Below are 15,218 nucleotides of genomic sequence, written 5' to 3'. Positions count from 1 at the left end.
CTGACATACTTTGAACATGTAAGGAGAGATAGGTCCTTGGAGAGGGATATCATGCTTGGTAGGGTAGAGGGACAGCGCAGGAGGGGAAGATCCTCTATGAGGTGGATTGATTCAGTGACTGGGGTAATCGGGGTGGGTGTGTCAGAGGCAATACGATTGGCACAGGATATGAGTCACAACCAACTTGAGGGCACATAACAACAACAACAACAGTGGATAATAAAGTCTTTCATTTGCATCATAAAAATATTAAACAAGCATCCCATTGAAGAACTGAGGTGCCTCATAATTTATAAACTGATTACAATGGTAACTAAGCACCTGGATATATCCCTCACCTGTTGTTTTTTTTGTTATGTGCTGTCAAATCACATGGGAATCATAGCATAATATATTATAGTCATAATGTTTGACTAATGTAGCAGATGCATTGGCTGGGCTTAATTTGATTCCAAGTCTCTGCCTCTCACCACTCACCTCAATATTAACCATATTTCTTACAGACATAGACACAACTTCTAAGTTGACTCTACTTCTTAAATATTATCCTTTTGACCTCTAGCCTGCATCAAATCAGCAGAAAGTTGATAAAATATTATAAACCCACTTCTCTCTTCCCACAAATACAACATACATTTACATTCATATTCTTTCACTCTTTTCAGTGTGTTTGTGTCTGTCTCCCTCTTTTTCTTTATTTCATTAGTAACTCCTTCAGCAGCACAAACTAAAGAAGACTCTGTAACTAAAGGAAGAAGCACAGCCAGACTTATAACATACAAAAGTCAAATTCAGCACTTTGCACAGGTATGAGTGTAAGGAGGAGATATTTTGCAAATGAAGTTTGAGAGCCTTGGCTTGCTCCTTCTCCCTTCACTAGTAATAATTATGTTTCTTGAACTTTTACCCAGAAGACTCTTCCTTATCTGTTTCCCTATAATACTTGTTAAATTATTTTAGTACACTGTCACCAAAGTATGTTCCTGGGTTGTCAAAAGTTTTACAGACTGAGAAGCTAATAAAAGCCTAGAGGGTCTAGTCCACCCAGACAGCACAATGAGAAAAGATGACAGCCCTAAAATATTTTTTTTCCTTCTCATCTGCCATTTAAAAGCTTATGAATCACAATTCTACTTTAATACACTTGGGGTCACCATAAGGCAGAATTGACTTGATAGTAACTGGTTTAATCACAGTGCATAGTTAATCTCCATTCATGTACATGCACAGGAATTATAACTAAGTAGATGATTAAGAGTCTGGAGGCTAACCCACAGGCTAACAGTTTAAACCTATTCAGCATCAGAGAGCTAAAAAATGACTATAGATGACAGAAGAATTGATGTCGTTGAGCTGTGGATTTGAAATGAATGTACAATGAACTGCCAAAAGAACTAATAAGTCTGTCCTGGAGAGGATGAAACCAAGCTGCTCCTTAGAGGCAAGGATTTTGAGGCTCCATCTCATATACTTTGAAAATGTAGGCAGAAAGTACCAGTCTTTGGAGAAGGACATCATGCTTGGAAGGGTAAAGGGACAGCACAGGAGATAATGAGGGTAGGTGTGTCAGAGACAGTGAGATTGGCTCAGAGCAGGGTTTGGAACTACTGTGCTTTGCTATGAGTCGCAGTTGATTCTATAGCACATAACAACAAGAAGCTGATTTAATAAATAATACAGCCAAGAAAACTCCATGGGCCAATTCTGCTCTGTAACATGGGTTGTTATGAGTCAAATCAACTGAACAGCACCTAAGAAACATTGAAGATTAAAAGGAAAATATAAACCTAGGCTCCAAGGAAGTTCTTTAGAATTTTCTGGAAAGCAATTATTCTTCTTGTATGTTTTTAAGTCTGCAACTAGGTTTAGCACAGGGACTTATATATATTGCCTTGATTTAAATATAAATGTGCCTCCTGTAAGGTTACCAAGGAAGGATAGAACCCAGTGCAGGCCAAGACAGAGAGTTTATTGAGAGAAACTGCTGAGCTGACTCTAAAGCAGAGACTAACAAAGACTTAAAGTTAGAATAGAGTTTTATGCTGTCTTACAAGGAAATTGGGAAGTGAGGATGTAGGTGGTTATTTGGTACAAGATAAGGGACCAGGTTGAGGGTCATAGATAGTTATTCCTGGAGAAGGGAGGTGAAAGTTTTGCAGCTCTAACAGAGATAAAGTTTCAGTTGCTTCTTTGATCATTTCTGTGGCTATTCTAAGGAAAGTTGGGGAGAGCAAATCCAAGGTCCTAATAGAGAGAAAAAAGTCAGCATAATACATGACTTCAAGAAAGCATTGATGATGGTGATAATGAGATTAACTTTTACTCTGAGCACATCCTGGTCCTTGGCATAATGCTCCATTTACCTCATATGCATAATCAGATTTAAGACAAACTCATAGCTATTATCCGTGGGAAATATGATCATTATTGGATTTTGCTGATAAAAGAATTAAAGCATAAAAAGCTGGGTAACTTGCTCAATGTCTCACAGGTAGTAAGTAGTAGAAGGATCTATACTCTCTTAACTAAATCAAACTTATCAAGTTGATTGCAGTTAATAGCAAAGATCCATCATGTTTCCAAGTCTGTAAATTTCTTCCAGATGAGACTCAATTTTTCTCCAATGAGGATCTATTGGTTCTAACCCATCAACTTTTCAGTTAGCAGATCGACATGTTAAGGACAATGCCACCAAGAATCCTTTTGACCATCGAATATTAAGTACTATTTTCTCAAGATAACGTATAAGAAAATAAAAACAAGCTACTTACTATCACACTGAACTGTGTTCCATAATATTTTCAATGGTTGTGATCTTTATGATAAGCAAGGATAAGGAGGAGCTTACATGTGTTTACATTTTTTAAAAAAAAATTGTATTCAAAAAGGAGTTTCAGCACAGGATGGAAGGCATAGAAGAATTAAGGTGATGACTCAATAGAAAAATAGAAGAAGGGGACAGAAGAATTTTTTAATTTAACTACTCTAATTGATTGCTGACTCTACACTGTTTGGATTGACCAGATGCACACGAAGCAATTAAAGCTTGCTGATGCCACACATGCAATGGGGTGCTGCTTGGTGATGCCACACACGCTCTGGGGAGCTGATTGCTGATGCCACATATCTGCCAGGAAGCTGCTTGCTGATGCCACACACACACTGGGGGACTGCTGATGTATGTGTCAGGGTATAACATGCCAGGGAGCAATACACCAGGGTGAGAAGGAAAGCTGGAATCTAAGTGAGTGTGAGCCAAGAATCCCAGTCCCATTGTCGTGAGCCCATACCTGGAACTATGGACCAGATGCCACTGGCCTATGCCTAGAATGCTGTTCCCGACATGCACTGGGAGCAACACTGAAACTTAGGAGGTCACTGCTGTTTGGCTATATCACATAGACCCCTTAAGCTCAATCAGAAGGGCAAGAGAGCTGGAGCTCGTTCTTGAAGGGAAAACCAAGGATCACTGGTTTTCCAATCAGGCCTCCACACACCACCTTGCTTCTCCTCACATCCAGTCAACAAGCCTTTAACCCAGAGAAACCCAAGAAGGGTAGCTTCTCCACCCTCTTCTGGAGCAGTGACTTCAGATCAAGAACCTGATACTGCCTTAGACATGAAAAACTCTACCACAGCAATGTTACATATGAAGCAGACTACCTAATACCCTACACAAGCCCAAAGCAAGATGTCACCCAAAAAAAGTGACACAGTATCAATGGATTTCCTGAAGCCAGAAAGTCTGGTGGAACTTTCTGACACAGAATTTAAAAGAACAATGACTGTATGCTTTCAGTGAGTGAAAGACAATCTAGAAGAATCATGAAACACAAGCAAAAACCAGCAGGAGCTTAAGGAAAAAAAAATCAATTCAAAACAATGCAGATAAAACAAATAAGGCATAAGAGGCTCTGGAAAAACAAGAAGCCACAATCTAAAATATGAAGACCAATATTTCAGATGCTGTCAAGATGATGGAGGGACACATGAACAGGAATGAAAAGATGGAGCACATAAACAGTGAAATAAAAGAATTATCACCACTAATCTGTTAGAACAAAAAGCAGAATAAAAAATGAAGAAAAAAAGAAGAAAAACTAAGAATAATGTGAGACATCATCAAGAGAGAGAATATGTGCATAATCTGAATCCCAGAATAAGAAGAAGGAAGTAAAGGCACCGAAAAAGTCGTGGAAGAATTATTAGAAGAATATATCACAGGCATAATGAACAAAGAGAGAATATATATTCAAGAAGCCGAGAGAACACCATATAGAATAGACCCCCAAAGAAAACCACCAAGATATATGATAGTCAAATTTGCCAGAACCAAAGGGTCTGATGACATATAATAACAAAAACAACAGTCCCCTTCCAGGTAAACAGGCAGATTAAGATACAATTTACATATGGCTGGGAAATAGGCTCACAGAGATCTAGGAGAGATGCATTTCCTCTTCTGGTAAGCAGACAGATCAAACTACTTTACATGACTAAAGGTTGTTGTTGTTCTTGCTTTGTGCCATCTAGTCATCTACTCCTTTGCTAGTGGGTTGCGACTCACAGCGACCCTATGTACAACAGCCCTAAACTGTGCTCTATCCTGCGCCAATCTCATTGCCTCTGACACACCCATTCCGATTGCCCCATCACTGAATCAATCCACCTCATAGAGGGTCTTCCCGTCCTGCGCTGTCCTTCTACCCTACCAAGCATGATGTCCCTCTCCAAGGACCTGTCCCTCCTTCCAACATGTCCAAAGTATGTCAGATGAAAGCCCAGAATCCTTGCCTCCAAGGAGTAGCCTGGTTTAACCCTCTCCAGGATGAATCTGTTTGTCTTCTTGGAAGTCCATGGTATATTCAATACTCTTCTCCAGCACAACAGCTCAAAGGCATCAATTCTCCTTCTATTCTCCCTAGTCATTGTCCAACTCTCTGATGCATAGCAAGTGACTGCAAAAACCATGGCCTGTATCAGGCGGACCTTAGTCTCCAGAGAGACATCGTTGCTCTTGAGTACTTTAGACTAAAAGGTAGGAAACAGAATTCAGAGACTAAGTAACCACTTTTGCAGGCTGAAGAAAATGGATGTTAGTTTTATAATAATATAACTATACTTTTATAACTGATACATATATAGAAAATTCTGAACTTATTAATACCACTCTATCACTAGTCAATGTAAAGTTTGTTAATACTTATCTAGAGTAGATCTGCTTTCCAATAGTAAATATGTTTGCCTTAGTGTTTAATGTTTTTTCTGTTAATAGCTAATTTGTTTCAGGCTGAGTTAGCAACTTTAGTAGTATAAGAGCTTCTATCTCCTCCACCCACCCTCTCTATAAACTAGAAAAGAAAAAAGAGTCATATTCAGTCCATATTCACTTGCAAATTCACTCCCCACCCCAAATAGTAGCCTCTACAGGAAATGGCAGCAATAAACAAACAGAAAAAGTTTAAAACATAAGCCTACATATATCTATATGTTGTTGTTGTTGCTGTTGTTAATTGCTGAGGAGGAGTAGAGCATGGCTCATATCAACTGTATGAACAAAAGGCCTGAAGCCTTTCCATAAATTCATAAGAGTTTCCAGAGGCATGTGGTTTAGGAAGTGGATGCCACTCCTCTTTCCAAACTTAAATCAATCTGGGAGCTCCCATGATGAGTAGCCATTATGGTGTTTGGCACATCTGTGGCACAGTTGTTCCATTACAGCATTAGAGATCCAAATGGAACAAGATTCAGTGTCACAGCAAACCCAGATTACCTCAGCACAGCAAATTGACTAGAGTGCTATATAATTTAGAAGGATGTTCCTCCAAAATATACTAACAAGGGATTAAATTATAATCCCTTGGGCCTAACTTTTAAATATAAGGGCTCTCCAGGAGATCTTGTTGACTCTAAACAAGAGGCTTAAATAAAAACCAAACAATCCACAGAGACCCTCAACCAAAACAAGATCACCATCCTTCCTACAGAGCCCAGCCACTTCAACCAACTCCAAAATGGAAACAAGGGCTTTATGTTGTTGTTTAATGTCAGCTAGTACCAACCCTATAAACAAAAAACCTATTATCCTTCCTCTAATTTCGTAGAGTAGTTTTTGTTTTTATTAAAACAAGTCTACAAATTTTATTGTTTCTTTTTTCCTTAGAGTATTTTCTACCCACATTCAGCCAGAATTCATAACTGAAAAAGTTTTCTACATTTACTTTTTCTCCTTTTGTTTTATGTTTAATATAGCAATAGTTTAAAGCTCAGAAACCCTAATGATTCCAGTAAAAATGACAGGGAATGGCAAAGGACATGTTGATAAAGGAGATCAATCAGAACTGGTTTTAAGAAAGACTGTGACAATATAACAATAGAAACAATAGAAATAGAAATGTGGGCTATATGGCAATAAAAACACTCTCAAAGAATGCAAAAGGCGGTAAAACAACAGACTCAAGGACAAGATAAAGGAGACAAAGGAGATGGCCAAAGGTCACCATATATCCATTAGAAGGAATGGAATCAGCTATTTAAACCCCATTTCCCAAAGGAAACCCTTTTGTAAAAGAGAGTCTGTCCTGACCCATTCATAGTCTGTTATGAACATCTAATAAACCTCAGCTTCTTTCTCTTGCTCTCACTTGGTATTGGTGTCTTTCTTGTATTTCTGAGTCAGAACTTTCTAGTTCTTATTCGAAGAGGCCCCTGGACCTCTTTTGGAAATCATCCCGTTCACGAAAAGACCTAATTAAAACATCATAAACGTTCATATACTTTTTAATATAAAAAATTCAAAGGTTTAAAAGCAAAGAAGTTTTTCAAAATCCTAAAAATTTTATTATAAAAATTTTTGTTTTGCTGTCTTTCTGCTATTTTCTACTTATAAGCACAAAAATTATTAGTAGTACTATAAGGTATCTGGCCAACTGACTAGAAGAGATCAACATTTGTTCCCATCCCAAAGAAGGGTGACCCAACTGAGTGTGGAAACTATAGAACAATCTCATTGATTTCACATGCAAGCAAGATTCTACTGAAGATTATCCAACAACGACTGGAACAACACATCAGCAGAGAAATGCCAGAAGTCCAGGCTGGGTTTAGAAGGGGTCGTGGTACTAGGGATATTGTAGCTAATGTTAGATGGATCTTAGCTGAAAGCAGGGAGTACCAGAGGAATGTCTATCTGTGTTTCATTGACTATGCAAAGGCATTGGACTGTGTGGATCATAACAAATTGTGGCTGACTCTGAGAAGAATGGAAATACCAGAATACTTGATCATGCTAATGAGAAACCTATACTTAGACCAAAGGCAGTCATCAGAACAGAGCAAAGAAACACTGCATGGTTCAAAATTGGGAAGGGAGTAAGCCAGGGATGTGTCCTGTCTCCATACCTTTTCAACTTGTATGCATAACAGATTATCCGGGAGGCTGGGCTCTATGAGGAGAAATGTGGGGTCAAGATTGGTGGACGATCTATCAACAATCTGAGATATGCAGATGATACAACCCTGCTTGCTGAAACTGAGTAGGACGTGAAGCGCTTGCTGCAGAGGATCAAGGACTGCAGCCTCCAATATGGATTGAGGCTCAATGTCAAGAAGACAAAGATTCCACCACTGGGCCAATTTGCAGTATCAGGATGGATGGTGAAGAGATTAAGATTGTTCACAGCTTTAGTTTGCTTGGCTCCACAGTCAGCACTCTCAGCACCAGCAGCCAGGAAATGAAAAGGCGCATTGCCATGGGAAAGTCTGCTGTTAGGGCCCTCTCCAAAGTACTGAAGAGCAATGGTGTCTCTCTGGAGACTAAGGTGTGTCTGATACAGGCCATGGTCTGTATGAGGTGGACTGATTCAGTGACTGGGATAATAGGGATGGGTATGTCGGAGACGGTGTGATTGGCACAGGACAGAGCAGAGTTTAGGGCTGTTGTACATAGGGTCGCTATGCGTTGTAAGTGACTTGATGACACGTAACAACAACAATATCCCAAGCCAAAGGTCATGTAACCCTGGTATGTCCATTTGCTGTACAGGGGAAACTTGTGGTTGCTGTGAAGCCGAACACTGTGACACTGTGACACTGATGTGTCAAACGTGATAATGGTTACCTATGGTGGACAGTGTTTGGTGAAGCTCCCACATTAAACAAGCTTGGAAGCAGGAGTGGCATCCACTTCCACAATAGCTTGCCTCTGGAAACCCTATGAATCTGGAGAAGGGAAGAAAGTTATTCAGGAGGTGTCCAGGACTTTCCTTCATTGGATTGCTATCAACTCGACAGCACTTAACAACACAACAACAACAGCTATATACTAGAATAATATGCAAACTATTTACTCACACCAAATAAAGCTCAAGCGATTTCTAAAATAGACCCATTTTAAAACTATCAATTAAAACAAAGACTAGAATTAAGAAATAGCTGCTAGAATTTACATGCAAACTTGTCTCATAAAAAAAAAAAAGATATTCAGGTAGAATCAGTAAACTCTAAATTAGCACCAATAACACAAAATAAAGAAGAGAATCTTGAAACTTTTAAAATTCACTAACTTAGAAACTAAGTTTCCTAAAAAAAGAATAGTAATAAATTCTCATGTCATCAATAAATCTGCCCCTGATATTAAAAAGAAACTTCAGAAAAAGGCTTTAAACTCCAGTATAATTCAAACTAATTTTTTAACTGCTGCTAATTCAGTGTTCAACAAAAAGAACTTGAAGAGGAAAAGAAGAACTACCTAAAAGCCAAATTTCTTAAAACTTCTATTGCAGAATATTTAATATCACAATTCTTTTCATCCAACAGTTGTGCCCAACAGCTCCAATTCCAAGGCTTTTACTTCCAGTGTGGAAAGCCTACTCATGGTCACATAAGCCATATTTGTCAATAAATGTTGCAGGAAAGTAAAGGGACAGCAGGGAAGCCTCCCACCAACTTGCTTTCAATGCAGTCCTCGTAAACAGCTGGCTCAGCAATGCCCCAAGGGAATCTTTGTAGCAGATCAACAGACTAACAGACTGACAGATCCCTGGCTCCCTCAGGGGTGTTGCAAGTGACAAGCATAGCATCACCATAGCCTGGAGAAGCCTTGAGTAGGCATAGACTTTACTAGTAAAATATTTTATTTTCTTCTAGACAGGAGTACAAGTCATTTTGTTTAGTAACCTTCTTTCCCCTTACCAACTTACTATTGCAGACATTGAAAAAACTATAAAGAAATATCAAACTCCCCTGTTAAATTATATATAAAGGATTCTTTTCCATCAATTTCTACATACAGTTAAACCTCCCTGTACTACTTTTAAAAAACATTTGTTATCAAAATTGAATGTTAAAATTCTTTTCACCCCAACGCTTCCGACAGTATTAAAAAAAAAAAAAGTAATTCTGGCCTAGTGGCAAGAAACTGCACTGCAATCTCAAAGGTGTGCGGGTGGAATCCACCAGATGCTCCACTGGAGAAGGAGGGACAAACTCCTCCTGTGCCAGTCGAATCCAATTCAATGGTACACCAAATTAAAAATTAAATAATTTTAAAAAAACAACCAAACTCAGTGCCAGTAATTCTCAATATACTGCTAAAATTAAAAAGTATATAGCCATAATTAAGTTATTAAAAAGAATAATATTAAAAATATCTTATTTTTTAATTTTAATTGTCATTTTAATGGACATTTACAGAAAAGTTAGATTTTTCACTCATTCATTATTGCACATTTTACCCCCCTTCATCCTTTCCCCCTCCTCAACTCACCTTTTTAAAATATTTATTCATTGTTACACAAGTACCTACTTTTCCCCCTCCCCCTCAGTCTTCTACAATAATGTACCTGTTGTCATACATATAATGCCTATTCATATATTCCTCTTAAACAGTTCTTCCTTCATCTGTTCCAATTCCATGGCCATTACCTATCCATTCTTATCCTATCCTTCCAAACCCTCCTCCATATCAGACCTGCTTTACAACAGTAATACTATGCAGCATTTGTCCTTTTGTAATGGAAATATTTCACTCAGAATAATGTCCTCCAGGGTCCCCCATGTTGTGTAATGTTTTACAAATCCATTGTTTTTCAGTGCTGCTTAATATTACACTTTATAAATATGTTTCCTTACAATACTCTCATCCTATCAGCCTAGAAGCCAATTAATAAAAATTGGTGCAAAATTTAATACCTATCAATAAAAGTATACGTCTTCTACTTCCAGTACTTCTCAATCCCTTCATTCTAATAACCCAAGTACCCCCAAAGTCTAATTATTTCTCACGATTAAATAAACAATATATTCTTTACTATGTCTCTCCATTCTGATTCTCATCCTTTGTTTACTTTTAAGTAAACTAACCCAGAAACACTAAGATCAACGCTAGTCAATATAGTTAAGCAGAAATGTAAGAGTAGTACTAAGTTCTTTCAGAAAGAAAACAGTATAGTTTTGTTTTAAAGTAGTAAATCTAATTTCATCAGAATTTGAAAGCTAAGAAAAATTGTAATAGTTTTAAAAGTGTAAGAGAAAGTAAATATTACTAGAAAGATAAATAGTAAAATATTTTACATAGTCTTTAGTTAGGAACATGAGTCAAATTTAAAAAATATTTTAGCTAAGTTGTTCAAACAAACTCGGTCTAATAATATTATCCTATTGCTGATTACTCTGTTGTATTAAAGTGGTTCCTCAACAAATAAATTGTCAGCATATGACATCTGTTCATCAAACTCATACAAATGTTATCTTTTAAAGCATGTCATACTCTTTATATAAAAATTTAAAAAGTTACCTGACCCAAGAGCATTTAAAATAAACACTAAATAATAACCCCAGAAAACTCAATTGTAGTATATAAATATTTCATTGTCCAGAAATTCTTCAAATGTAATTAAAACAAAGCTTCCACCCCTCCTCAAGTCCTCATCATCAGGCCTATTGTCCTAGGCCACATGCAAATCACCCTCCCACCTACTTCTGTCCTGACCAAGTTTTCCTCCTTGAGACATTCTCCTAGGGTCATACTCCTCCTGCAAAGTTCTTATCCAACTCTCTTCCCCCTTTCTAACCAACTCATACTCCACAACTACCAAAACCCCAAACCTATACTCATTCTGCCTGGGAAGAATCCCAGATCTCTCTCTTCCATTACTTAACACTCCACAACATCAAAATTAACACTGCATTCTGTTAAAAACTAACCCATCTATCCATGACTTTCTAAATTATGCAGCTAAAAATGATTTCATTACCTTTATCAGGTCATATGAATGGGAAGACAATGCAGACCAGGTTTAGCTTCTCTTCAGATTTACTTCTAAAGATTTCAGAAAGGAAAAAGCAGTCTCTTCTTTGCCTGTGTGGACAATGTCTACTCCTGCCTGCTGACCAAATGAACTCCAAACTCATACTTATTCTGACTCAGTACCTCAGATAACTCAACACAAACCTCAAACAGAAACAACCATTACAGGACTCCTCCCCTTTAGTGTCCAGCCTGGGAAAGGTAACAGGAGCGACTACTAACACTGCAAGTCTGGATATCTCCTTAGAAAAATTCCAGCATCTCTCAAAAGCTTTCTAAGAGTTACGATATTGCAACTCAGCTTGTTACAGTCCAAACCCAAATTGCTTCCCTAATGGCACTAATGGCAGTTGTAACACAAAACAGAAGAAGACTTAATTATATCTCTAAAAAAAGGGTCTCTTGCCTGTTTCTAGGAGAAGACTGTTATTTTTGTAAAGTAACGCCCTCAATAGACAATCAGGGACCTAGTGGCAACCAGGAATTCCCCTTTGGCTACTACCCATTCTAACTCCCTTTCTAGTCATTCTTTTTTATAACTCTTGCTCCCTGTTTTATAAAACTCTTCCAGAAATTTTTAACAAACTGCCTCACTACCATCTCTCAAGCAACTGCCTAAGAACATGTAAAAATGATGCTCCTCCTTTAGACCATACAGGAACTCAACAGCAGGCCCCCAACATCGCCCCAGTTCAGCAGGAAGTAGCTAGACATAAGTCCTTCCCTAATCATCATATTCATTTAAGATCTGGAATGGAGGAAGAATGTTATAGTTTCTCCCAGCGTTGAACATTCCTTGAAGAAATCTGATAATGTCCAAGGGGACCAGACCAGAGACCAGACCAGACAATGCATCCTGGTAAGGATCTAGGCCTAATCACAAAAGCCCATACCCAAGTTAATTAACAGCCTAAATTTTGAACAAAATACCATCTCCCTAGTCCTTCCTAAAACCCCTCTAAAAAGAAACCTACCTTAACTGCCCTCCTGTCACTTTGACCTTCTCCATCAAAACACTGTGTCAAAAACAGAGTCAGTTGGCATCTCTCTCAAATCATGCAATAAAGGCCTGTTCATTTCTTAGGATCAGCTTCTTTCTTTCTCTTTCTTGCCCTCAACTCCTTTTTTTTATTTCTTCCTATCTAACAACATAGAGGCAATTTTTGATAAAATTCTTTCAGCTCTCCCAGACCTGCAATAAAGTACTTTGGATATTACAAACCATCTGTCTTAATAGACAGTGACTAGAGAAAGAACCCCTTGTGGTCACAAACATAAAGACAATTCTAGAATTGTTCAAATTACATAATACCACCACTGTTTATTGACAGTCTAATTACAAAAGACTCTTTCACCAGAAAGGTATAAACTAGCTGCAGGTCATGGTGGAGTCACTAGAGTCACCAAAGTGAAGGCAGGAGAGGGGGCGAGCAGAGGGGCCTACTCAGGCCTTCTCACTCCGGCGCTGGAACACCAGGGTCTCGGGCACTGGGACACCTGGGTCTCAGCGGGTGCCCGGCGGAACCACTCAGACCAGGAGCCATAGTAGATGGCCATGTCAGCCTTGCCACAGAGATAAGTGGCCAGGGCAATGTGGCAGGCGGTGACACCCTTCAGGTAGGAGGCGATGAGGAGCTGTGTGAGGTCTACTTTCTTGGCCTTGAACATGGCCCGGAGCTCCTTGGGGCTCTTCTCAATGCCTTCCTCCGTCAGGAAGTCCATGAACTGCATGTTGACCGGATGTGACCAGAGCCCAGATCTTTTGTATCTCGCTCTGGCTCGGTGCCCAGGTAACGCCCATCAGCCCGAGAATCCACCATCTGGAACCTCTTGAATTTGAGGTTCTCCATCATCTGCTCGTAGGTCTTGAGCAGGGAAGGGTCCAGGGAGGCTTTGAAGGTGGCCGGCTCTGGGTTTGAGGGCTCGGATGTCACCGGGTGGCCCTCCTTCAGCCAGTTCCAGAAGCCCCCGTTGAGCACCGACACCGTGCGGTAGCCAAACACATGAAACATCCACCAGACCTTGGGCGCATGGAAGCTGCCCAGCTGGTCGCCGTCGTACACTACTACGTGCATGCTGTTGCTGATGCCCAGGTGGCCCACATAGTTGGCAAAGTGCGCCTCGCTGGGCAGCATCATCTCGTTGGGCAAAGACTTGTCCTAGCACTACTCAATATCAAAGAAAGAGGAGCCAGGCACATGGTGCTCCATGTACTCCTTGCGGGCGTCTCGGGTACCCGGGAGTACCACAATGCATCAAGCACCCGCAAGCCTGGCCCCAGCTTGTCTGCCAGGATGGATTCCACCAGCCACTTTGGTGGAGACCAGAGCGTGGTAAAGAATCTGATGAGCCATGGTTTCAGAGGACTGGTGTCAGCTGGCTAGTGGGGAGTGAGCAGAAATTGTTTTATATGACATTCCTTCCTGAAGTTTCCAATATAACTCCTATCTATGAGCTATATATTTTTCTGTATGAAGTAGACATCTTATGTTTAGCTGGAGTCCTAAAGGATATTCCTCTTACTCTACCCTGTATGATCAGTAAGCAGATGTGCATAAGATTATAACCATGAGAACAGAAGCTTCCCCCCCCCCCAATTTTAAATATTTTTTTTAATTTTATACTGGTTTTCTTACAAAATTCATATACATTGTTTTTCACATCCGGTATTTCCAATTTCCTTTATACACCCCTCCCTCTACCCACCAAATTGTGCTCCTTTATGATTATCCTCCTGCTCATCCTCATCCCTCTGCTCTTGGATCCTCATATATGTTTTATCAGTTATCTATTTCTAAATTAATGGTCTTATAGAGTATTGGTTCATATGGCCACTAAGTTAGTTCACTTAGCATAATGCTCTCCAGTCTTACCCAAGTTAGGTAGTGACATAAAAAACTATTGCTCCTGTATGCTATGTTGTTGTTGTTATGTGTCACCGAGTTGCTTGCGATTCATAGCACAACCCTATGTACAACAGCTCTAAATTCTGCTCTGTCCTGTGCCAATCTCATTGTCTCCAACACACTCATCCCGATTGCCCTAGTCACCGCATCAATCCACTTCCCAGAGGGCCTTCCCCTCCTGCGCCTGCCCTCCACCCTCCCAAGCATGATGTCCTTCTCCAAGGACCAGTCTGTCCTTACAACATGACCAAAGTATGTCAGACGAAGCCTCAGAATCCCTGCCTCCAAGGAGCCACCCGGTTTAGCCCTTTCCAGGAAGAATCTCTTTGCTTTCTTAGCAGTCCATGGTACCCTCAACACTCTTCTCCAACACCAAAGCTCAAAAACATCAATTCTCCTTCTATCCTCCCTGGTCACTGTCCAGCTCTCTGATGCATTACAAGTGATTGCAAAGACCATAGCCTGTACCAGATACACCTTAGTCTCTAGAGACACACCATTGCTCTTCAGTACTTTAGAGAGGGTAACTAACAGGAGACTTTCCCATCGCAATACATCTTTTCATTTCCTGGCAAACTATGTAGTATTCCATAATGTGAATATACCATAATTTCTCAATCTATTCCATTGTGGTTGGACATTTGGCTGTTTCCATATTCTTGCAATGGTGAATAATACTGCTATAAACATTGGTGTGCAAGTCTCCAGTTGTGCTTTAGTCCTCATTTTCTCAGGGTCTATTCCAAGCAGCGGAATAGGTAGGTCATATGGAATTTCTATGTTCAGCTTTTTGAGGAAAAGGCCAAACTCCCTTCTAGAGTGATTGTACCCTTTAACAATTCCAACTTGTTCCTATCTTGCCACATCCTCTCCAACATTTATTATTTGCTTTCCTGTTAAACTTTGCCACTGCTAATGGAATGAAATGGTATCTCATTGTGGTTTTGATTTGCATCTCTCTTAGTGTCAGTAATTTGGAGCATTTCTTCATGTGTCTGTTGGCC

General features: G+C 39.6%; 1 protein-coding gene and 1 pseudogene across 1 annotated transcript in view; both read right to left on the bottom strand.

Annotated features, from left to right (window-relative positions):
- The window catches only part of DCDC2 (doublecortin domain containing 2), a 347,591-nt gene that overhangs the window by 38,604 nt on the left and 293,769 nt on the right, over nucleotides 1-15,218 (bottom strand). The window lies entirely within an intron of this gene.
- On the bottom strand, nucleotides 12,749-13,662 carry LOC102877260 (annotated as a pseudogene).

The sequence above is a fragment of the Elephantulus edwardii genome, unplaced genomic scaffold (assembly GCF_000299155.1).
Source record: "Elephantulus edwardii isolate Elephantulus edwardi_28Jun2011 unplaced genomic scaffold, EleEdw1.0 scaffold00070, whole genome shotgun sequence".
Taxonomy (NCBI): Eukaryota; Metazoa; Chordata; class Mammalia; order Macroscelidea; family Macroscelididae; genus Elephantulus; species Elephantulus edwardii.
The sequence above is the reverse complement of the archived record's forward strand: the minus strand, read 5'-3'. Positions and strand labels throughout refer to the sequence as shown.